The sequence below is a fragment of the Gorilla gorilla genome, chromosome 13, assembly GCF_029281585.2.
Source record: "Gorilla gorilla gorilla isolate KB3781 chromosome 13, NHGRI_mGorGor1-v2.1_pri, whole genome shotgun sequence".
Classification (NCBI taxonomy): domain Eukaryota; kingdom Metazoa; phylum Chordata; class Mammalia; order Primates; family Hominidae; genus Gorilla; species Gorilla gorilla.
Window position 1 is genome coordinate 75,941,987 of NC_073237.2, and position 24,592 is coordinate 75,966,578.

Consider the following 24,592-nt stretch of genomic DNA (forward strand, 5'->3'; position numbering starts at 1 on the left):
ATCCAAAACCACCAGCTGCTGCAACTTGCAAAGAGGCATTCAACAAGCTCCAAGGTCCTGCGCCCAACAGTTTCTCACTGTGGCAGCAGCTCATAACCACCCCTGTTCTTTTGAGCTAATTGCATTTATCTGCCTTTTGGTTGAAACTTACATTCAGAACTAACAATGAAAATGGCTTATTTTTGATGACCTGAGCATATTAGAAAACCTCTCATGTATTAGAACATTTTAAGAGTAATGCTATCAAGATAGAACTCTTACCTTGCAAGCATTTTGGTTTGCATTTTTGGCAGCCTGTGATAGAATCTTGTGGGTCCCAGAAAGGAATTCACAGGAGACTCTAGTTTACCTGTCCTCAGGGAAAGAAAATTCTCAGCTAAGACTTCAGATATTTGGCCTGCAGAGAGTTCCCACAGGGTTGCCTTTAGTCCAGAGGAAAATGATGAGCACAAGTGTTTTCATGAAAGTTGTCCCATTTGATCTCACTGCAGGCCTAGCCAGGGTGGACGCTAGAATCCTGAATTTACACACAAGAGCATCAAGGATCGGAGGAGAAAGGTGTTTACCCAAATCCGTTATCTCCCGGGGGTACAAGCTCAAGGCTCCTGACTTGTGGTCCAGAATTCTGTACTGTCTGTCCAGCATGGCAGGTTGGAACACGAAATGAAGGATTCAAGACACTTCATTGCTCTTTGTCTCTCAGTTTCACACAAATTAACTGGCTTCTGGCTTCTGGCTTCAGCATCACAGAACCTTTTGACAACTCTTGAAATCAATCACAAATTGTCTTCTTTGTTCCTGTGCTGTGTGTTCCCACTGTGGACTGAATGTGGTACTTACAATGCAGATACCCACTCGCGTGTGAGTAGATGTCCCCTGTATGTGCGACCCTTGGCATCTGCTGCAGGGAGCCCATTAACTTCACCCTGCGGGGTGATGAGAACATTGGGAAGGTTATTTTGGAAGAAGATTTAAACTCACATAAATGTCATATTTGACTTGGGTCTAGCAAAATACACACACGAAGGTACTTGTGAAGTAGTTAAGTTTTTGAAAATTTAGGCAGTAGAATTTTGGGACTCTGTTTAGGTAGGATCTAACGAAACTCATGCCCTAGTGTTTCTGGATGGCCCTGCATTTCTCCCTGGACTTAAGGAGCAGTTGGCCGTTACCCAGTCTCCACTAGACACCCCCCCCTCCCCGCCTCTTCCAAGAGGAACTACCATACTTGGTACCCTGGCTGTATCTTATGTGGCAGAAAGTATGAGATGAGCTAGGGAACTTTTTATTCTCAGGAGTCTGGGAAGTTGCAGGAGAATGAATGAGTGGTGGGAACTGAGTCAAGGGTGAAATGCAGGCATTGTGACCATGAGGGCTCCATGAAGGAAGACTGTCAGACCAACCTTGTGTCCTTCCTCCTCGTCCCAGCAGCACAGGGACTGGGAGAGATACGAGCAGGATGCACCACAAGGGCAGGAGTGAGACTCCAGGACCACTGTGCTGCAAGCACTGTTCCTTAAGGTGACTTCCCATTGCTTGAAGAACTTCAGTTGGATGCCTCTTTGCCCTAGAAGAGTTGAGTTTAAACAAATACCTATTCACTTAAACACCTGTTAGGGGTCAACTTTGGATAATGTACCAAATGCAGAGAAGCCTGTTACTGCCGAGAATAAAGCACCCCTCTCAGAAGTCAGCTGGTCCTTCCCAGATACGTGAAAACAAGACTTTGTTTCTGGAGTAATTGAAGAAATCAACCGTTAAACCTTGTTCTTAAATCTCCGTCAGAGATTCATAGCCCCTTTCATGTTTCCTCTGAGTAGGCAATCAGTGTTAATGAAATGTGATTTCAGGTTTTATGGCTGAGTCAGGAAATTCAAAGTTATGGTTTCCACGCTGATGGTTATCCCACCACCACCTGTGCAGCTGTAGGAATCCAGGTTTTAGTATGGGCAAGAACAGCCTCCTGGGCACAAGAAGGTTGTAAAGGTTACTTTGAGAACAAAGGCCTTGATTTGCAGACACTTGTTCCTGAGTGATGGTCTTAAAAACAAAGCATAAAGTGCCCCTAATAAGAAGGTTAGTGGTGACTCAAGCTGACAAAAAGTGAAAGGATGTAACTGCAATCCCTGAGGGGTAGACTTACACATTTTTGAGTCACCTTTGCATTTACCTTGAGAGGCTCTGCGTGAGGTGGTTGGCTTGTGCTTTGCAGACATCCTGCTTTGTATGCAGCATAGACTTCGAGCAGGAGACTTAGCAACCAGACTTACAGCTCAGCTCTTCCAACTTCAGCACACAGCATTTGCAGTGTGTGTATGTGTGCGTGTGTGTGTGCACTTTTCTTGCCAAAGATTTGCTCATGCACAAATTACAGAATACAGCGTTATGGTGTCTTTTTCATATTTCATACCACTAGGTTTCTAGAACTCATTAAATTTATAATCTGACCTCAGACCTGCAGGAGAGAATAAGATAAGGCAATGTGGTGTTGTCCAAGCTTACAAAGTTTCATCTATTTAAATTGTTAAAAAATTTTCTTATTTTCATGGTGACAATTGTCACATCATAATTTACCTCTGTCATCCAACATTTTCAGGAAGTGAAAAATTGCATGTTAATTTTTTAGAAAACTGATATTTACTCCTTGAAAAACTGAAACAAGCTTTTTGATTGAAAAATGTTCATATGTATTGAACTCTCTTCTACCTTTAATCCCAAATAGCTGGGATTACAGGCGCCTGCCACCACACCCAGCTAATTTTTTCCATTTTTAGTAGAGACAGGGTTTCACTGTGTTGGCCAGACTGGTCTTGAACTCCTGGCCTCAAGTGATCCGCCCACCTTGGCCTCCCAAAGTGCTGGGATTACAGGCCTGAGCCACCGCGCCCGGCCGAGTAATGCAGATTGTGTGTGCACCAAACATTATGTCCCATTTAGTAGCACCCCATAATGAAGCACATTCATCTTTCCGGGGCAAAGCGTCTGAATGTTCATGTTCAGTGGAGTAGGTAATGACTATAAACATATACAACTCCGTTTAGGTTGGTTTTGTCCCCAGATGCATCATGAAGAAACTTCTAGCTTCCTCTGAATTTTTTATTTTGGAATTGAAAAGGAGTTTGTGGATCTATGTTTTTGTTCTCATTTTGAAGATGAGGAATCAGATTCACAGAGGTTAAGTGACTTGATCAAGGGACAATGACAGAAGCTTGCTCTGATGCCAGAGCTGGTGTCTCAGCATCTGTCCACTGTCAGTATGTGCTGTCATCCTCAGGGACTGGGATGACAACACTATCTAGAACATTCTTTTGGTTCCCTGTTTTGTATTGTCTCCCACATACTACTTCCATATGTTCTCTGCATCTTTTCTAATCAGTCATTGAAAATTACTTTTTCACTATGCCCAATAAAAAATCCATACTTCTTTAAAAAAAAAAAACAAAGTAAGGCATGGGCTTTGTTACAGACTGTGTGTCCTTGGCCCTGCAAAACTTGGTTTTTAATTTGATGCTATATGTGACTCATCTAATCTTTAGATGAGAGGCATTGTTAAAAGCTGGCTGGGCATGGTGGCTCACACCTGTAATCCCATCACTTTGGGAGGCCAAGGTGGGTGGATCACCTGAGGTCAAGAGTTCAAGACCAGCCTGGCCAACATGGTGAAACCCAGTCTCTACTAAAAATACAAAAAATTAGCTAGGCATGGTGGCGTGCGTCTGTAATCCCAGCTACTTGGGATGCTGAGGCAGGAGAATCACTTGAACCCAGGAGATGGAGGTTGCAGTGAGCCAAGATTGTGCCATTGCACTGCAGCCTGGGCAACAAGAGCAAGACTCTGTCTCAAAAAAAAAAAAAAAAAAAGCTGTGTGTGTGTGTGTAGATATATATATATATTATTTTATTTTATTTTTATTATTTGCTTTCTGAGATGCAGTCTCTCTCTCTTGCCCCTGCTGGAGTACAGTGGTGCCATCTCAGCTCACTGCAACCTCCGACTCTTGGGTTCAAGCAATTCTCCTGCCTCAGCCTCCCAAGTAGCTGGGACTACAGACAGGCACTACCACGCCCAGCTAATTTTTGTACTATTAGTAGAGACGAGGTTTTGCCACATTGGCCAGACTGGTCTCAAACTCCTGACCTCAGGTGATACGCCTGCCTCGGCCTCCCAAAGTGCTGGGATTACAGGCATAAGCGACTGCACCCAGCAACTGTATATTTCAATGGTAATGAAAACATCAACAAAAAACATGCAGCATCAAAAATATCTTTAAAATTTTCTGATTGGAGACGTCTCAATCCATGTTTTATTTTTTTTCTCCTCCAAACTTAGATCAATGAGACAGAAAATTAACAACAATATTCAGGACTTGAACTCAGCTCTGGACTAAGCGGACCTAATAGACATCTACAGAACTCTCCACCCCAAATCAACAGAATATACATTCTTCTCAGCACCACATCACACTTATTCTAAAATTGACCACATAATTGGAAGTAAAACACTCCTCGGCAAATGCAAAAGAACAGAAATCATAAACAGTTTCTCAGACCACAGTGCAATCAAATTAGAACTCAGGATTAAGAAACTCACTCAAAAGCACACAACTACATGGAAACTGAACAACCTGCTCCTGAATGACTACTGGGTAAATAATGAAATTAAGGCAGAAATAAATAAGTTCTTCAAAACCAATAAGAACAAAGACAACATACCAGAATCTTGGGGACACAGCTAAAGCAGTGTTTGAAGGGAAATTTATAGCACTAAATGCCCACAGGAGAAAGCAGCAAAGATCTAAAAGCGATACCGTAACATCACACTTAAAAGAACTAGAGAAGCAAGAGAAAACAAATTCAAAAGCTAGCAGAAGACAAGAAATAACTAAGATCAGAGCAGAACTGAAGGAGACAGAAACACAAAAAACCCTTCAAAAAAAGCAATGAATCCAGGAGCTGGTTTCTTGAAAAGATCAACAAAATAGATAGACCGCTAGCCAGACTAATAAAGAAGAAAAGAGAGAAGAATCAAATAGACACAATAAAAAAATGATAAAGGGGATGTCACCACTGATCCCACAGAAATACAAACTACCATCAGAGAATACTATAAACACCTCTACGCAAATAAACTAGAAAATCTAGAAGAAATGGATAAACTCCTGGAAATATACACCCTCCCAAGACAAACCAGGAAGAAGTTGAATCCCTGAATAGACCAATAACAAGTTCTGAAATTGAGGCCAGGACAAGATGGATTCACAGCTGAATTCTACCAAAGATACAAAAAGGAGCTGGTACCATTCCTTCTGAAACTATTCCAAACAATAGAAAAAGAGGGACTCCTCCCTAACTCATTTTATGAGGCCAGCATCATCCTGACACCAAAACCTGGCAGAGACACAACAAAAAAAAAAGAAAATTTGAGGCCAATATCGCTGATGAACATCGATGTGAAAATCCTCAATAAAATGTAGTTAGCTTTTTAAAACATACACAATTTTGTGATAATTTTTTTTTTTTTTTTTTTTTTTTTTTTAGAAACATGGTGCTTTTTGTTCTGGCCTGGTTTCTTTCCTTTCCTTTTCTTTCTTTTTTTTTTTTTCTTCTTAAAAACAAGTACTTTGTAACATGTACAATATTCTTGTATGATAGATGGGCCACAAGGGAAGCTTTTCCTTGATTACTTTTGTGTGTTTTGATTCATGACCCCATAAAGGCCCAACCATGGTGGTTAAACAATTGTTTACAGTCATGTTAAAATTACACTAAGATAACAGGAGGCCCTGTTCACAGGATAGATTGATGGGCTTCAAGGCAAAGGACACAGGTTGCTTGAAATCTTGATTGCCACAATTCTGGGTGCACAAAGGCATTTTAATCTGTTGCTCAAGTCTGAGGGCAGTCTGATTATGTGGCCTGAGGGCTCAGTGTCACATACATGTATTAAAGAAGGCTGACTCTCCCCATTGCCAAGAACTTAGGGAATTCAGAGAGATGACTGTAGAGTTTTAATTAAGATCTCATCACAGAACTTGGACCAGTTAAGTTACTGTCTGAATTGCTTTCCTGTGAAAAACAAGGGCTGCCAGAGCCACTGCAGGATTCATAGCTATTTAGATGAGTGCATAATTGGCTCCCTAGAGGAGAATTGGGCAGCTATGAGTGTTTTAAGTGAGATCATCTTTTCGGGACGTTGCAAAACTATAATCCTATTCATCTGTAGTTCCTGAGAAATCTTTCCTGAAACTTCCACTGTCCAGGGAGGTATGATTGATGTAAGAATGGAAAGTTGACCCCTTGCTCCCTCCATCCTTGCTTTGGACATAACAATAGCATGCAATGCCAGTGGCGGGCACAGAGGCAGTAATAAACATGAGGTCTTCCCTCGATTCATTCCTCTCAAGCTAAGACTGAATTCTTAGTGAATATTTGTTCTTGGAACCATTACTTGACTAATATATATAAAAGTTGTCATATAAAATGTGATAATGATCAAACAGATTGGTTAGAAAAGTTGCACAACTTTTTACAATGCAGATTGGGGGCAGATAAACTTTTTTAAAAGGCAAATTCTGTTTTTACTGTAATGCTTTCTAAGAAAGACCATATTTTAATGTCTAAGTAAATACACAAACCATCAGATGTGTACGGCCACTCGTATTAAAGTCAAGCATTAGGTCCAGGTGTCTGGCTTGGGCAGCTGAATGGCTGGCAGTGTCATACTCTGAGATAAGTGAGGTGTGGGGAATGGCATTTACCATGAGACATACACATGAAAGGTCTCGGAGGAAAGTGAAAATTAAGTCTGGAGCCATGAGAAGAACTTCTAGGCAGAGGTGATAATTGTCAGTATCTCCATAGAAATACTGCCGTGGGGATGAAGGAGATGGCCTCACAGTATGTAGTGAGGGGAGGAAAGGCTTGGACAGAATCCCGAGAATTAAGATAGGCAGATCTAAGAGAAGAGAAAACAGAGCTAAAATAAGTGGGCCATGGGCTGTAGTCACCAGCCTATAAGATGGCTGCTAGGCCGGGTGCGGTGGCTCACGCCTGTAATCCTAGCACTTTTTGGGAGGCCGAGGCGACTGAATCACCTGAGGGCAGGAGTTTGAGGCCAGCCTGGCCAACATGGCGAAAACCCATCTCTACTAAAAATACAAAAATTAGCTGGGCGTGCTGGCGAGCGCCTATAATCCCAGCTACTTGGGAGGCTGAGGCAGCAGAATCACTTGAACCCAGGAGGCGGAGGTTGCAGCGAGCCGCCATCAGGCTACTGCACTCCAGCCTGGGCGACAAGAGCGAAACTCAGTCTCAAAAAAAAAAAAAAAAAGAAGATGGCTGCCAAAGACCCCGCCTCGGCTGCCAAAGACTCACCTCTGTGTGCAGCCCTCCTCCATTGTACCAGGATTGAGCTGTGTCACCAGCGGGATGTGGCAAAAGTGATGGTATATTAGGTTATACCAGATTATAAAAGACTACAGTTTCGGCTTTGCTGTCTCTTACCCCTCCCGTCACTCACTCTAGGGAAGCCACCTGCCATGTTGTGAGCGTCCTGAGGAGAGTCTCCTGTGATGAGGATCTTGGGCTTGGCCAACTGCCCTGTGAGCGAGCTTGGAAGTGGTGCCTCCAGACCCAGCTCACACACTGCACGATCATTGGAAACCCTGAAACACAACCACCTGGCTAAACTGCTCCTGGATTTCTGACTCACATTTTGAGATAATTTTTGCTGTTTTAAACCACTAAGTGTTGAGGTAATTTGTTTTACAGCAATAGATAACTAATACACAGGTTACCCGTAATTCAGGTCTAGTTGACATTTTTTCCCCAACACTGAAAGAGAAACCCATCATCCAGAGATCTTTTCGTCCCTCCAAGTTCTTATTAAACCGACAATGACTTTCAGGGTCACTTAAAATCATTTCTAGCCATATGCAGAAATTTTAGATTTTTTTTTTCTGTTACTTTAGTAGTCTTGTAACTGTAACTTCTTGGGATTGATTAAATCGTTTTTTGTTTTTTGGGTTTTCTGAGACTGGGTCTCGCTCTGTCATCAAAGCTGGAGTGCACTGGTGCAATCTCAGCTCACTGCAGCCTTGACTTCCTGGGCTCAATCAAGCCTCTCACCTCAGCCTCCCAAGCAGTTAGGACTACAGGTGTGCACCACTACACCCAGCTAATTTTTGTATTTTTTGTAGAGACAGGATTTTGCCATTTTCCCCAGACTGGTCTTGAACTCTTGGGCTCAATTGATCCGCCTGCTTTGGCCTCCCAATGTGCTGGGAATACAGATGTGAGCCACTGTGCCCAGCCAGATTCTTTAACATCTAAGGAGTAAACTATATGAAGAAGACTTTCTTAAGTTATAGTGGAGAAAAGAAAGGACCAGGGAAATTGACCTGCCAGAAAGAAGGAACAAAAGTTGACAAGATGGAGAGATGTCAAGATATCAAGATTGAGCAGAGCTGCTAATAGTACTTGAGCTTTTCCTCCTTGCAAAAATGGTCAACTCTTTAAGGACAACTGCAACATTTTTCCCTGGAAGGGTGGAAAATGAAATAAAATCTAAGGTTTCGAATAGTTAAGAAAACTTTAAAGTGTTGATTATGTTCTGATTATATTCAAATAATTCAATGATACTTAAGAATCAGTGGGTATTATTGGTTTGGAGAATTCACTAAAAAAGCAACTATAGTAATATTTCTGGAAAAAGGTATGGGAATTATAGTTCTTTATTTGACCTTCAACTGACTGTTATGTAGAAGAGCACAGCAACCATGCAGATAACAAAACTGCATGAAATATTTGCAGCACATATGACAAGTGAAGTTTTAATATTTTTATGTGTAAGTGGCTTTTACAAACTAGTAGTAAAGTGTACCAAATGACACAACTGGACTATTCAACAAAGATGAAAAATGTTATTAGAATTTATAACTGAATGAGTACAAATTCAAGATAGCATTTTTCACCTATCAAACTAGCCACAACAATTATTTTTATTCCAGTGTTAGGAAAGAGTGGATAACAGACATTCTCAATTCTCATATATTGTAAATGAAAGATGAAATTGATAAAACTATCCTGAAAGCTTTTTTTTTTAAACAGAATCACACTTTATTGCCGAGGCTGGAGTGCAGTGGTGCGATCTGCAACCTCTGCCTCCTGGGTTCAAGCAATTCTTGTGTGTGCCTGAGCCTCCCCAGTAGCTAGGGTTGCAGGTGTGCACCACCACTCCGACTAATTTTTGTATTTTTTTTTTTCCAGTGGAGATGGGCTTTCACCATGTTGGCCAGGCTGGTCTCTAACTCCCAGCCTCAAGTGATCCACCCACCTCAGCCTCCCAAAGTGCTGGGATTACAGACAAGAGCCACTGTGCCTGGCCTGAAAGACTTTTTGGAAATGTGTTTCAATCATCTTAATGCACATAAGATTTGACTCAATGCAGTTTCTATCATTTTACTCTAAATATTTCAGGGTATGTTCAAAGATTTTTTTTAAAAAAAGGGATTTTAATTGAATTCTTTTTTTTTAAATATAATTACAAATAACAGAAACCCAACGTGAAAAGTCTTAAACAAAAACAAAGAGTTGATTGGCTAGGGGAATTGAAAGGTTTGAAGAACTGAGCTACAGAAGAGCTGGAATGCAGCTGGGCCTCAGGAACAATTGGAATTGGGGTTCCAAGGCTTCCAGGCCATACCCTTCATGGTCATCTGCTGCTCTTTGAGCAGTCTTTTATATTTACTACAGACTGCCTTTTTCTCATGGTAGGAAACATCACCACTGGTCCAACGGACTGTATCAACAAAGGAAAGGCTGACTCCTCTTAAATTCTCTGAGTTCTAGTTCAAAAACAATTCTATGAAGAGATTCTGAAGGCCGAGTCTGGAGGATCAGATGGCCACCCATGGAACAGTCGATTGTGATGCTGATGATTGGCCTAGATTGTCTCAGGTGCCCTCTGTAGATGACTTGACTGTGGCCCAGATGTTGATGATACCAGAAAATGCATAGCCATGCATCTGGGAGGAGGGGAAGGGTCTAGCAATTGGGCAGGCAACCCCCTAGATACCCACAGGAAAAGTTTGCTTTTTCACATGATAAGCCATACGCTAGATGTGGTATGGTGTTTAAATTATGAAAACTGGGATGGGGGATGAGAAACATGGTGAACAGCAGAGAGCCATCCGTGACTTCAGAATGATGGCAGAAGATAGGAACTTGGTAGCTGCATCACTGAATCTACTGATAGGTCACTTTCTTGAGGAAGATTTAGCTAAATTCAGTTGGCATACTGGAGGCAGGTAATGAATATCATCCCCCAATTCACATGTGGGTGTGAATGGAAGTGAAGAATCTGATATTTATTACATGCCTCTGGTATGTCTGACTCTGAGGGAGGTACCTATCTAACTAGTTACCTAAATATATATATTTCATATCTTTCTGACTTCAGGTCTACAAGACTTTGGAGGCCCATTGTACATACAAGGACACAGAAGCCTGAGAAAAGTTAAATAACTTTTCCAAAGTCACACAACTGGTAAGTGGCCAAGCCTTTGAGATACTGCGTTTGATGTGCTGGCTCCTTGTATCCCCTGACCTTTTTCAAAATTTTCACTCCAGGATGTCTTCAAGATATGGCATAACTTTCACTTAACCAGCATTTCATATACCATTCATTTTGCATTTTTTTTTCCACTTTTTTTTTTTATTATACTTTAAGTTTTAGGGTACATGTGCACATTGTGCAGGATAGTTACATATGTATACATGTGCCATGCTGGTACGCTGCACCCACTAACTCATCATCTAGCATTAGGTATATCTCCCAGTGCTATCCCTCCCCCCTCCCCCCACCCCACAACAGTCCCCAGAGTGTGATATTCCCCTTCCTGTGTCCATGTGATCTCATTGTTCAATTCCCACCTATGAGTGAGAATATGCGGTGTTTGGTTTTTTGTTCTTGCGATAGTTTACTGAGAATGATGGTTTCCAATTTCATCCATGTCCCTACAAAGGACATGAACTCATCATTTTTTATGGCTGCATAGTATTCCATGGTGTATATGTGCCACATTTTCTTAATCCAGTCTATCATTGTTGGACATTTGGGTTGGTTCCAAGTCTTTGCTATTGTGAATAATGCCGCAATAAACATACGTGCGCATGTGTCTTTATAGCAGCATGATTTATAGTCCTTTGGGTATATACCCAGTAATGGGATGGCTGGGTCAAATGGTATTTCTAGTTCTAGATCCCTGAGGAATCGCCACACTGACTTCCACAATGGTTGAACTAGTTTACAGTCCCACAAACAATGTAAAAGTGTTCCTATTTCTCCACATCCTCTCCAGCACCTGTTGTTTCCTGACTTTTTAATGATTGCCATTCTAACTGGTGTGAGATGATATCTCATAGTGGTTTTGATTTGCATTTCTCTGATGGCCAGTGATGATGAGCATTTTTTCATGTGTTTTTTGGCTGCATAAATGTCTTCTTTTGAGAAGTGTCTGTTCATATCCTTCGCCCACATTTTGATGGGGTTGTTTGTTTTTTTCTTGTAAATTTGTTTGAGTTCATTGTAGATTCTGGATATTAGCCCTTTGTCAGATGAGTAGGTTGCGAAAATTTTCTCCCATGTTGTAGGTTGCCTGTTCACTCTGATGGTAGTTTCTTTTGCTGTGCAGAAGCTCTTTAGTTTAATTAGATCCCATTTGTCAATTTTGTCTTTTGTTGCCATTGCTTTTGGTGTTTTGGACATGAAGTCCTTGCCCACGCCTATGTCCTGAATGGTAATGCCTAGGTTTTCTTCTAGGGTTTTTATGGTTTTAGGTCTAACGTTTAAATCTTTAATCCATCTTGAATTGATTTTTGTATAAGGTGTAAGGAAGGGATCCAGTTTCAGCTTTCTACATATGGCTAGCCAGTTTTCCCAGCACCCTTTATTAAATAGGGAATCCTTTCCCCATTGCTTGTTTTTCTCAGGTTTGTCAAAGATCAGATAGTTGTAGGTATGCGGCGTTATTTCTGAGGGCTCTGTTCTGTTCCATTGATCTATATCTCTGGTTTGGTACCAGTACCATGCTGTTTTTGTTACTGTAGCCTTGTAGTATAGTTTGAAGTCAGGTAGTGTGATGCCTCCAGCTTTGTTCTTTTGGCTTAGGATTGACTTGGCAATGCGGGCTCTTTTTTGGTTCCATATGAACTTTAAAGTAGTTTTTTCCAATTCTGTGAAGAAAGTCAGTGGTAGCTTGATGGGGATGGCATTGAATCTGTAAATGACCTTGGGCAGTATGGCCATTTTCACGATATTGATTCTTCCTACCCATGAGCATGGAATGTTCTTCCATTTGTTTGTATCCTCTTTTATTTCCTTGAGCAGTGGTTTGTAGTTCTCCTTGAAGAGGTCCTTCACATCCCTTGTAAGTTGGATTCCTAGGTATTTTATTCTCTTTGAAGCAATTGTGAATGGGAGTTCACTCATGATTTGGCTCTCTGTTTGTCTGTTGTTGGTGTATAAGAATGCTTGTGATTTTTGTACATTGATTTTGTATCCTGAGACTTTGCTGAAGTTGCTTATCAGCTTAAGGAGATTTTGGGCTGAGACAATGGGGTTCTCTAGATAAACAATCATGTCGTCTGCAAACAGGGACAATTTGACTTCCTCTTTTCCTAATTGAATGCCCTTTATTTCCTTCTCCTGCCTGATTGCCCTGGCCAGAACTTCCAACACTATGTTGAATAGGAGTGGTGAGAGAGGGCATCCCTGTCTTGTGCCATTTTTCAAAGGGAATGCTTCCAGTTTTTGCCCATTCAGTATGATATTGGCTGTGGGTTTGCCATAGATAGCTCTTATTATTTTGAAATACGTCCCATCAATACCTAATTTATTGAGAGTTTTTAGCATGAAGGGTTGTTGAATTTTGTCAAAGGCCTTTTCTGCATCTATTGAGATAATCATGTGGTTTTTGTCTTTGGCTCTGTTTATATGCTGGATTACATTTATTGATTTGCGTATATTGAACCAGCCTTGCATCCCAGGGATGAAGCCCACTTGATCATGGTGGATAAGCTTTTTGATGTGCTGCTGGATTCGGTTTGCCAGTATTTTATTGAGGATTTTTGCATCAATGTTCATCAAGGATATTGGTCTAAAATTCTCTTTTTTGGTTGTGTCTCTGCCTGGCTTTGGTATCAGAATGATGCTGGCCTCATAAAATGAGTTAGGGAGGATTCCCTCTTTTTCTATTGATTGGAATAGTTTCAGAAGCAATGGTACCAGTTCCTCCTTGTACCTCTGGTAGAATTCGGCTGTGAATCCATCTGGTCCTGGACTCTTTTTGGTTGGTAAACTATTGATTATTGCCACAATTTCAGCTCCCGTTATTGGTCTATTCAGAGATTCAACTTCTTCCTGGTTTAGTCTTGGGAGAGTGTATGTGTCGAGGAATGTATCCATTTCTTCTAGATTTTCTAGTTTATTTGCGTAGAGGTGTTTGTAGTATTCTCTGATGGTAGTTTGTATTTCTGTGGGATCGGTGGTGATATCCCCTTTATCCTTTTTTATTGTGTCTATTTGATTCTTCTCTCTTTTTTTCTTTATTAGTCTTGCTAGCGGTCTATCAATCTTGTTGATCCTTTCAAAAAACCAGCTCCTGGATTCATTGATTTTTTGAAGGGTTTTTTGTGTCTCTATTTCCTTCAGTTCTGCTCTGATTTTAGTTATTTCTTGCCTTCTGCTAGCTTTTGAATGTGTTTGCTCTTGCTTTTCTAGTTCTTTTAATTGTGATGTTAGGGTGTCAATTTTGGATCTTTCCTGCTTTCTCTTGTGGGCATTTAGTGCTATAAATTTCCCTCTCCACACTGCTTTGAATGCATCCCAGAGATTCTGGTATGTTGTGTCTTTGTTCTCGTCAGTTTCAAAGAACATGTTTATTTCTGCCTTCATTTCGTTATGTACCCAGTAGTCATTCAGGAGCAGGTTGTTCAGTTTCCTTGTAGTTGAGCGGCTTTGAGTGAGATTTTTAATCCTGAGTTCTAGTTTGATTGCACTGTGGTCTGAGAGATAGTTTGTTACAATTTCTGTTCTTTTACATTTGCTGAGGAGAGCTTTACTTCCAACTATGTGGTCCATTTTGGAATAGGTGTGGTGTGGTGCTGAAAAAAATGTATATTCTGTTGATTTGGGGTGGAGAGTTCTGTAGATGTCTATTAGGTCCACTTGGTGCAGAGCTGAGTTTAATTCCTGGGTATCCTTGTTGACTTTCTGTCTCGTTGATCTGTCTAATGTTGACAGTGGGGTGTTAAAGTCTCCCATTATTAATGTGTGAGAGTCTAAGTCTCTTTGTAGGTCACTCAGGACTTGCTTTATGAATCTGGGTGCTCCTGTATTGGGTGCATATATATTTAGGATAGTTAGCTCCTCTTGTTGAATTGATCCCTTTACCATTATGTAATGGCCTTCTTTGTCTCTTTTGATCTTTGTTGGTTTAAAGTCTGTTTTATCAGAGACTAGGATTGCAACCCCTGCCTTTTTTTGTTTTCCATTTGCTTGGTAGATCTTCCTCCATCCTTTTATTTTGAGCCTATGTGTGTCTCTGCACGTGAGATGGGTTTCCTGAATACAGCACACTGATGGGTCTTGACTCTTTATCCAACTTGCCAGTCTGTGTCTTTTAATTGGAGAATTTAGTCCATTTACATTTAAAGTCAATATTGTTATGTGTGAATTTGATCCTGTCATTATGATGTTAGCTGGTGATTTTACTCATTAGTTGATGCAGTTTCTTCCTAGTCTCGATGGTCTTTACATTTTGGCATGATTTTGCAGCGGCTGGTACCAGTTGTTCCTTTCCATGTTTAGCGCTTCCTTCAGGAGTTCTTTTAGGGCAGGCCTGGTGGTGACAAAATCTCTCAGCATTTGCTTGTCTGTAAAGTATTTTATTCCTCCTTCACTTATGAAGCTTAGTTTGGCTGGATATGAAATTCTGGGTTGAAAATTCTTTTCTTTAAGAATGTTGAATATTGGCCCCCACTCTCTTCTGGCTTGTAGGGTTTCTGCCGAGAAATCCGCTGTTAGTCTGATGGGCTTCCCTTTGAGGGTAACCCGACCTTTCTCTCTGGCTGCCCTTAACATTTTTTCCTTCATTTCAACTTTGGTGAATCTGACAATTATGTGTCTTGGAGTTGCTCTTCTCGAGGAGTATCTTTGTGGCGTTCTCTGTATTTCCTGAATCTGAATGTTGGCCTGCCTTGCTAGATTGGGGAAGTTCTCCTGGATAATATCCTGCAGAGTGTTTTCCAACTTGGTTCCATTCTCCGCATCACTTTCAGGTACACCAATCAGACGTAGATTTGGTCTTTTCACATAGTCCCATATTTCTTGGAGGCTTTGCTCATTTCTTTTTATTCTTTTTTCTCTAGACTTCCCTTCTCGCTTCATTTCATTCATTTCATCTTCCATTGCTGATACCCTTTCTTCCAGTTGATCGCATCGGCTCCTGAGGCTTCTGCATTCTTCACGTAGTTCTCGAGCCTTGGTTTTCAGCTCCATCAGCTCCTTTAAGCACTTCTCTGTATTGGTTATTCTAGTTATACATTCGTCTAAATTTTTTTCAAAGTTTTCAACTTCTTTGCCTTTGGTTTGAATGTCCTCCCGTAGCTCAGAGTAATTTGATCGTCTGAAGCCTTCTTCTCTCAGCTCGTCAAAATCATTCTCCATCCAGCTTTGTTCCGTTGCTGGTGAGGAACTGCGTTCCTTTGGAGGAGGAGAGGTGCTCTGCGTTTTAGAGTTTCCAGTTTTTCTGTTCTGTTTTTTCCCCATCTTTGTGGTTTTATCTACTTTTGGTCTTTGATGATGGTGATGTACAGATGGGTTTTTGGTGTGGATGTCCTTTCTGTTTGTTAGTTTTCCTTCTAACAGACAGGACCCTCAGCTGCAGGTCTGTTGGAATACCCTGCCATGTGAGGTGTCAGTGAGCCCCTGCTGGGGGGTGCCTCCCAGTTAGGCTGCTCGGGGGTCAGGGGTCAGGGACCCACTTGAGGAGGCAGTCTGCCCGTTCTCAGATCTCCAGCTGCGTGCTGAGAGAACCACTGCTCTCTTCAAAGCTGTCAGACAGGGACATTTAAGTCTGCAGAAGTTACTGCTGTCTTTTTGTTTGTCTGTGCCCTGCCCCCAGAGGTGGAGCCTACAGAGGCAGGCAAGCCTCCTTGAGCTGTGGTGGGCTCCACCCAGTTTGAGCTTCCCGGCTGCTTTGTTTACCTAAGCAAGCCTGGGCAATGGCGGGCGCCCCTCCCCCAGCCTCGCTGCCGCCTTGCAGTTTGATCTCAGACTGCTGTGCTAGCAATCAGCGAGATTCCGTGGGCGTAGGACCCTCCGAGTCAGGTGTGGGATATAGTCTCGTGGTGCGCCGTTTTTTAAGCCGGTCTGAAAAGCGCAGTATTCGGGTGGGAGTGACCCGATTTTCCAGGTGCGTCCATCACCCCTTTCTTTGACTCGGAAAGGGAACTCCCTGACCCCTTGAGCTTCCCAGGTGAGGCTATGCCTCGCCCTGCTTCGGCTTGCGCACCGTGCGCGCACCCACTGGCCTGCGCCCACTGTCTGGCACTCCCTAGTGAGATGAACCCGGTACCTCAGATGGAAATGCAGAAATCACCTGTCTTCTGCGTCGCTCACGCTGGGAGCTGTAGACCGGAGCTGTTCCTATTCGGCCATCTTGGCTCCTCCCCTTCTCATTTTGCATTTTATAAAGTTTGAGTTTATGTCGTTTGATTTTCTCTAATATGAACTTCACATCATTTCTGCATATTTGTAAAACCTGTCAAGGTAATCTGTAACTAAACCTATCCCAAACAATGTAAATCCCTTACTCGATAGAGTCTCCAGTGCCTGTAGTGAGCTGGCTCTTCATAGAGGAAAGACAAATACTCCTCCACAAAATGCTGATCTATCCATTCATTTTATTTTATTTTATTATTTTATTTTTATTTATTTATTTGTTTTTTGGAGACAGAGCCTCCCTCTGTTGCCCAGGCTGGAATGCAGTGCTGCAATCTTGGCTCACTGCTACCTCCACCTCCCGGATTCAAGTGATTCTCCTGCCTCAACCTCCTGAGTAGCTGGAATTATAGGCATCCACCACCATGCCTGGCTAATTTTTGTGTTTTTAGTAGAGACAGGGTTTCACTATGCTGGCCAGGTTGGTCTCAAACTCCTGACCTTGGATGATCCACCTGCCTTGGCCTCCCAAAGTGGTGGGATTACAGGCGTGAGCCACCACACCAGGCCTATCCATTCATTTTAGAGTCATGATAGTTCAGCAAGGAGCTGCTATCTGATCAATCATTCTTTCATTGAACGAGTGTTGATTGAGGACATAGCATGTGCTAAGACTATATTTGGGGCTGATGGGCACGTTAAAGTGTCCAGGAGCCACTCATTCCTGTGCCAAGTAGTATCACACCAAATATCCTCCTATCCAAATCCCCACCTGCCAATTTAATGCCGGAACACTGAGAGCTCTGCTTTTTAGTAAACCTTTACAGCAAATTTCTTCTGGTCTGAAGTCATCTGTTGATGAGCATATCATGGAAGAGAGAATCAAGAGCTTTGTAAAATTCAAGCTCTGTTACGTCTATTTAATCCCTCTGATCTACTAGGCCTGTCACTCTGTTTTAGAAGGAAATTAGATGGTTCTGACAAGACTGTTCTTCACAAAGCAATGTTGATTATTACCTAGTATTCTGTGATCTTATGGGTGTTTGCAAATTGATTTTTTGATGATTTGTTCTAGTATTTTCCAAGTATGAAAACTAAACTGACTGCGCTATGATTTTCAGGGCTGTCCCTTTCTCTTTTTCAAATATAGATCTCTCTACTTTTTATTGGTTTTTAGTGTCCTTGCTGATCCCTGTCAAATTTTTTAAATTGCTTTTGAAAAACACTGTTAGCCTTGCTTCAAAGTTCGGTAAGAGAAAACACTTAAAGGAAACGATGACTTGAACATCTACAGTCCATTTTAGAAAAGAAAACATGATAATAAGCATTGTAATACAGAGCTTCTTACAAACTGGCAAACTCCCAGAGGATTTGCTAGGCCACTGTTCACAGAGCTAAGGCTGGCCTTAAATGCTAGCTAGAAGGTGGAAGATTGCCATTCTGTTTAAGGGCATAACAATAAGTAAATGTTTAGTGAAATGCTTAAAGGTGTTTAAAGCAAATTGACTCAAATATGTCTTCCCCTTGGCAAGCCTGCTTTGTAAAAGACATATACAGATTACAGGATAATGTATACTTTTGAGATGTAAAGATATTTCTTTAGTCCTCTGAAGAGGATAATCATCGTTGGAGATAGCTTACTTGCTTTTTCCTGCCATTCGAGTAAGTTCAATATTGTATTGTACTGGAAGCATAGGTGAAAAATCTCCTTCTAACCAACTGAATTTGAAAATGTAGTCCGCAACCAATTTAGACTGTTATTGTGTGGAAATTATGTCAAGACGACAACCTTTGAGGTTGTACTAGGCTCACTGTATGAAAACCAGAGAACAGCTGTGAAATTCCCTCCTCCAAAACATCTGGGAGTAAAAACTAGGTGAATATACCCAGATGTGCTCCAGACAGAGAACTGACGGGATTTTCTTCATTCTCTAGTTTCTTTCTTGGCACCATCATAGGCTCATTGGTACACTTAGCTTTGGAATCTTAAAAGCAATAGTTCAGTAAAGAGAGCTTTGTGGCTCCAAGGCAGACAGAACCATTTTTCAATTGCAGAAGCACTTAATTCTTTCTCACTTTAAGTGTGAACGCCATTTGGGTGATAGCCCAGGCAGGGTATTGCAGACCGAGAGTGAAAAACTCTTGGCCTCTGAAAAGAAACAGTAGGGGGGAAAATTCAGTTACCATTTACTAAGAGACCAAGAAAAAAAAAAAGTATTGCATTTCAAAAAAAAAAAATTGCTTTTGGCAACTGTGCTTAAGACTCTCCAATTTGGAAGTTAAACATGGGAAAATGTTATAAACGGGTTGCAGCGTATTTGTCTATCACTCCCTTTTTGAAGTGGCAATCTGGGTGACTGGAAAGTATGAACACATCTCTATTCTGGTGCAGCTTGCTGAGAACTGCAAGTTACAGAACGAAGCCTGCCTGTTGGGCTGCTGCTTATAAATAGAAGGAATCTGGTACATACCATAGAGGGGGAGCTTCCATTGGAGTTTTTGCATGTGTGTGAAGGAAGCTAGTGTGTATTTGACAGGACGGCTCAGCTCTCATGAGCCAGCAAGTAGTGACAGAAGAAGAGGGCCCAGCAAATAGCCATTCTCTGAATGTGCTCCTTGAGGAGTTGGGATAGTTCCTGTAGCAGGAATCCTCATGCCTGGGTCAGGACTTGGGTTTTGGCAAGTGGCTCAGGGTTCTATCAGGAAGGCCTAGGGAGTTCGGTAACGCCCATAGCTATTCCGCGATGACACATCCTCCCCAGTGACAAGCATTCTCTTCCTCTTCCTCCCTTTTTGATGGTGGTAGTCATTTTATAAGATGATAGGCCTATGGAAAATTTGAAAGGCTCATGGGATATTCATATTCAGACAGGAAAATAATATTTGAAAAGAGATAACAATACAACCACTATGAAAAACAGTATAAAGTTTCCTTAAAATTTTTAAAATAACACGTGGTAGTGTGTGCCTCTAGTCTGAGCTGCTTAGGAGGCTGAGGTGGCGGGATCACTTGAGCCTAGGAAGTTCAAGACCAGCCTGGACAACATAGCCAAATCTTGTCTCTAAAAAAAAAAATCCTTAAAAAAATAAAAATAGAACTACCATAGGATTCAGGAGTCCTACTGCTGGGTATATATTCAAAGGAAATGAAATCAGTATGTCAAAGACATATTGGCACTCCTGTATTCATTGCAACGTAATTCACGATCATTAGGAAATGGTACCAATCTATGTGCCCATGAATGATGAATGAATAAAGAAAATGTGGCATATATAATAGAGTATATATAATATAATATATCATATATATAGATAATATATCTTATATATATTATATATAATCTATTATATATATTAAATATATATAATATATTATCTATTGTCTATTATATATTATATAATACTATTCAACTATTCAGCTCTAAAAAGTATTATTCAGCTCTAAAAAGAAGGAAATCCTGTCATTTGCACCAACATGGATGAACCTGGAGGACATTATGCTTAAATGAAATAATCCAGGCACAGAAAGGCAAATACTGCATGATCTCACTTATAGGGAATATAAAACAGTTGAACTCATAGAAGCAGGGAGTGGAATGATGGTTACCAGGCCCTGGGGGTGATACTGGGATCAAGAGATGTTGGCCAAAGGGTACAAAATTTCAATTAGAAAGGAGAAGTTCAAGAGATCTATTATGCAACATTCTGACTATAGTTAATAACAATATTGTACACTTGAAAATTGCTAAGAGAACAGATTTTAAGTGTTCTCACCACATAAAAAGATAAGTGTGTGAGGCAATATGTATATTATGAGCTCAATTTAGTCATTCTACAATACATGTACACTATAAATGATAAAATTTTTGTCAATTTGAAAAATAAATTTTAAGAAAAGAAAAAAAGAAAAGTGATAACTATCTGCTGAGTAGGTTATGCATTTACAACATTTTATCAAAGGCCCACAGTAACACCATTATGTAGGTGGTGCTAGCCCTGCTTAAATGCATGGAAATCGAGGCTCTGGGAAGCAAAGTGGTGGGCCCAGAGTTCATAACTAGTAAGTGGTGTGATCAGTTTACTCAACTGGACCTTCACCACCCATCATCAGCCGCTCCACCTTTTCCTCCTATGAGGAAAAGCCCACCTGTGAATTGCACCAAAAGCCTGATTATCCAAGGGGGAAAATGAGTCCTTGCCCTGTGGCCTGGGTGTCACTTATGTCCTTGAACTTCTACTGAGGAGGGGAGTGAGCAGCAGTGGCCAGCCACTCTCGGGCAGCTCTGTTGAGAGACTACATGTGATAATTCTGCACCAGGCCTGCTTTACAGCGGGGATTATCAGCCATTTGTCAGCACCCTGTAAGCCCTTCAATTTTCCGGGCAAGGAAAAAGTCCTTATTCATTCCTCCGAGGATTGTTGTCATCCAGCTGTCATTTGGGCATTTAGAGTGCAAGAGTTTGTGCCGTTCGTCTGGCCATATTTCTCACAGTGACATCTGTGTTTCTCCCTCTCTTCTTTTCTAGACTCTGGTTCAATTTAGAGGTATATACTACTGTTTTCTTATGCTTAATGCCTAAATAAACAAAAAATATCTTGATGGCTTGATGTGTTCGGGGCCACTATCTTAGGGATGTTTTAAAGTCAATGCAATGAGTGATATTCAATCATTGCTAGACTTCTATCAATTTTGGAAACAAAGTCCTCACCAACTGCTCACCCACACACACACACAGACACACACACGCACAATGTGTTCTGCAGTATCAAAACTCTTGCCATGTCATTCAGTGGAGAACTTGTAAGAGCTTCATTGGTTCTGCTTGGGTGAACACACCTAGGCACCAGATCCCAAAAGATAAACCAAAGACAGGGTCATGTTTTTCATAGAACTTTCAACAGATTGTGGCAACAAATGCATGAACAAACAAAAAAATGAATAGTAAGTGTAATAAGTAAGTTTTCTTTAAAAAAAACTACCCATTCAAATAGTCTTTAGTCTAAGTATATATTTTCATGATTGTCTGTATGTGCATTAGAAATGTCTTTTTCAAGAATTGATGGAGATTTCAGATGGTTGATGTTTGTTTTCAATGACTTATTTTACCTTCTCCCTTCTGCAAATAGTCAATTCCACATGGATACCCAAGATTATCAAAAAATGTCCGCTGTTCCCTGAAATTCTAAATGTGGCAACCCGTAATGTGAAATATGATGTTTATTGTCCCTACCATCCTGCACCTACACCCCCCAAACTCATCCGTGGAGACAGTCTAAGAAGAGTAAAGCAAAAGGAATTGGAAAGAAGAAAATGACCTAATTTGCAATAGAAAAAACAGAAGGGGACATAGATACATTTAACCAATATATTTTATTAAAGAATTTCAGTAAATATATATTTCATATTTACATATTTAAGTATATTTATAGACACTCTTTGAATGCAGGTGAGCTGAATCTCTTTCACGGGTGCACCAGTGCTGAAGGTTTTTTTTTTTTTGAATGAGATCATTAAGGTTAGAGGTTTTAATTTCTTGGAGGTGTGGGAGGTAACTTCAGGTGCTTTCTCATCCACTTTCCTTTTTTCTCTCTCCTCTTTCCCTCTTTCATTCTCACTTCTCCTTCTGAGTACTCAGCTAGACCAGGCAAGAGCGGCCCAGCTCTTGCCCCATAGTTTAGAGAGCCCTACACATCACATAGAGACACAGATTAATTAAAGAATATGTGGGCACCTCTGTCACTTGGGATCCAGTGTTCAGTGCTGAGACAGTGTGACCCTAAATACCCACCCTCATGACTAACACCATTCAGGCCCTAGGCAAATACTTCTCTATCCTTGTCCTCTATCCAAATGCCTTAAAGACGTATGGGCTGTCCTGCTGCTACTCACATAAGAGATGAACACTACTTTAGAGTCTGTGAAAAGATTTTGAGTGGCAGAAGCGCTTAGGTAAGAGAAAAGACAAATTAATTAACTTGTCAAATCATTTTTCTCCGATAGCATGAATGCAATAGAGCCTTGTGTGATCGAGTATCATTTCCCAGTTGTGCTGAGCATCTACTTTCTTACTTCTCTTTGTGGTTCCACAGGTATTTGCAAATTAGAGCAGCATTCAGAACACTAGCATATGGAGTTTGAGGAGCATATTCTGAAATGAAATCATCCAAATTACTCCTACATCTTTATAGTTGCACATCTAGACACTTTGTGAGAAGTAGTCATTTTTCGTATATGGCTCTAGATTTTGCTTTAAGAGATGGTGAAAATTGTGATATGACTATATATTAAAATAAAAATATTTGGTAATATTGTCTGTGGTAAAAATAATCTATGATGGACAATCCAAATACAATGTTTGAACATGATATATAAAGGAATTTTATTGACAACTCCAGTTGCTACTGTGTTAGCAGAGTAAATGTTCTCCAAATAGAAATTAGTAATAAAAAACTACCTTAGGACAATAGAATTTTAAGAAAAGCATCTATTTTGGCATTACTGTCAATAGAATACAAAATAAGTGAAAGTGTTGATTACAACATAATTAGTGTTCTGTTGAAACAATGGCAAGAAAAACCAACTTTGTGAACTGTATTTGTGAATTAATGACACCTATTTTATTACTTATCAAACACTACTGGACTATCAAGAAAACACCTAGACACACAATGTAATTAAACCCAGTCATATTTGAGAGTTTGTTGACTTTCAGTCATGCAAAAACCATAGCTTTAAAATTTTTTTTCATTTTATCATTATGAATATGTTTTTGTCCAAGAAAAGGATAGAATAGCCATTATGTGGCAGTTTGTTAGCTCATAATTATTTAGCTCTGTGGTACGCAGCATCCATTCATACCCTTGCCACATTTCACCATCTTTCTTCCCTCATTTTCCCTTCTTTTCTTTTCTCTTCCCTCAGATGTGGCTCTATTTCTCCCTTGTATTCATCTCTTCTCTCCTCTTTGTCCTTATAAATCTTACTCCACAATCTCAAGTGCTTAATTAATTTTTTATTTTTAAAAATCAAATTAAATTAATCTCGGAGTCTCCATCTCTCTCAAATGGCAAAAATATGCCCATTTCAGTCATTATGGAGGAGGGCATAAGAATGGGATTCTCTTCCTCTTTCTCTTTCTCTAGGGCCATATAAGAAATCCGAAAGCTTACACTGAAATCTGGGGAAGGCTCTTTCACTCAGGACATCAGACCGAACACTGAAATCCTGGGTCCCAAGCTAGGTAACTCACTGAAGGTGGGCAGTTCTCCAGCTTTTTTGTGAAGCTAGGACTCTGTCTGTCATTGTCGCTATTGAGAACCTGGTGGTGGGAGTCCAGATTCTCCCAGACCCCACATCCATAGCCTCCAGAGGTCCTGCCACCCTCTATGGTGCAGGGGGGGAGGTGAGTGTGGGTCACACTGTTTGAGGAATCTGACAACCCCAACCCCTTTCCAGTCTGGGGGCAATATCTCTACTTCCATTACTACCTTCAAATCCCTCCTTCCTCCCCATCCCTAGGATAATTCCTTCAGGAGTCCTATGATTCTGGAAAAACAAGCCAGAGTCAAATTATCTAAACACAATTTCTGCTTTTATGGATCACAAACAAGAAAGTGAACACAAAGGTCTGGCTATGTTCTTGGAAGAGGGGAAAGAAAAATACAAGAAGGGCAAAATAAATCGATGGTTTAGAAAATTATCTCATACATTTGGACTTTGGGCATGTGGGCGAAACCCTCTTGAACAGTGTCTGCTTAATTCTGGAGATCTGAGGGGGTTGGAACATAAAAGTAAGGGCCCAGATAATTATGATTGATTTTAGATTTTAAGTGAAATTTCAGGTTTTGGTTCAGGCTATTCATTCAGCT